Genomic DNA, 1,726 nt, shown 5'->3' with positions numbered 1-1,726 from the left:
AGGCACCTAGGTGTCTTCCAGCAGCAGCATTCGAGTGGGGGAAGATCGGGCTTCAGCCTGAGGTTATTTCAGGATTGAGGCCCGCATAAAATAAAAGCACTTGAGAAATAGAAAGGGAAAAAAGATAAGAGGGAGTGAAAATAGGACGCCTTAAAACAAAAACAAAACAAAACGGAAAGAAATAGACGCCCACCCTCTTTTCCCTCCAGTGTCAACAAGCAACATGAAAACATTTCCAGGGTGATGGCTCGCGGCTACTCGCTTCCAATACGGATTAGAAGCTGAGCAGACGCTGGAGCGGCGAGGAGAAAACGACAGTCACCCCAAGCGTAAGCGACGGTCTGGAGCAGAAGAGAAGGGAAAGGAAGAGACACATATATAGCATGTGTTACCTGGTTTATTTCGAGATTGTTTGGTATTTCTCTCTGAGCACCCCTCATTTCGGAAGGCCATCATAGACGCCCACCACTGAGCCGCCCCCGCCCGCTGTCGCAGTGCCGGGAGCCACAGGCCCGGCTTCCCGGCGGCGCCGAGCTCGGAGTAAGTAACCCCCGTTTGGCCCCGCGCTCGCCTGCCCACTTCCTCCTCCTCATCCCACCATTTCCAAACCTCTCCTAGACCCTCCTCCCCCGAGGTATGGGACACCCCTCCTCCCAACACCAGGGGTGGGTCTTCCCTCCCCAGCCACCCAAAGCCTCGCTGGGGTGTTACCTACTAGGGGCACAATTTTCCTACGGGCTCAGAAATGCCGGACCCGGGCCTGCAGGGCCGACTCGGAAAGTAGTGCCTCGCCTCTTCCTCCTCCATTTCCTGCCCACTCCTTGATCCTCTCCCTGCACTCCCACTCTTCACTCCACCGCCGCCGCCGCCGCCCCCGTTTTTAAAAATAAAATTGGATACAAACTTTAATCAATAAGGACAAATATTGACGCTCAAACGAAAACGACCCAATAGTGTGAGAAGGAAGCCAGAAACGTGGGATATTTGCCCTAAGAGGGGGATTCGGTCGAGCGGATCGGCGGGTGGAGGGGGCGCGGGGGGCGCAGAGAAGGGCCGCGGCGTGGCGTGCTCCTGCCGGCGTATCCCTACGCGCTCCGCACGGCCGGGAGGCCGAGGCCCGAGCCGAGGGGGAGGCGAGTGCCCGAGGGGGCGGGAGCCGGCGGGCGGGGCCGGGGGTGGGTGGGCTCGGGCCCGGCGATTGGTCGACGGTAGGAGAGACGCTCCCGCACGCCGCCGGTTCTGATTGGCCCAGCGGTAGGAAAGGTTAAACCAAAAATTTTTTTACAGCCCTAGTGTGCGCCTGTAGCTCGGAAAATTAATTGTGGCTATAGCCGCCTCGATCGCTGTCTCCCCAGCCTCGCCGCGGCCGCTCCGGGACGCGCCCGCCCGCCGCCCGGCTCTCCCCCCCTTTGGGCTGCTGCTGCTGCTGCTGTGACTGCTGCTGCGAGAGGAGGAGGAGGAGGAAGCAGCAGAAAAGGGGGGGGGGAGCGGGGGGTGGGGGGGAGACCAAGAAGTAGAGTTGGGAGCGAGGGAGCTTCACCCCCGGGGCGGTGGTTGTTTCTTTTTTTCTTTCTTTTTTTCTTTCCCCTTTTTTTTTCCTCCTAATTCCTGAGGGGTGGTTGCTGCTTTTGCTACATGACTTGCCAGCGCCGGAGCCTGCGGTCCAACTGCGCTGCTGCCGGAGCGCTCTGTGCCGCCGCCGCCGCCCGCGCCACCCGCGCCCCGC

This window comes from Condylura cristata, unplaced genomic scaffold (assembly GCF_000260355.1).
Source record: "Condylura cristata isolate star-nosed mole 26May11 unplaced genomic scaffold, ConCri1.0 scaffold00013, whole genome shotgun sequence".
Lineage (NCBI taxonomy): Eukaryota > Metazoa > Chordata > Mammalia > Eulipotyphla > Talpidae > Condylura > Condylura cristata.
This window is presented reverse-complemented; position numbering follows the sequence as displayed.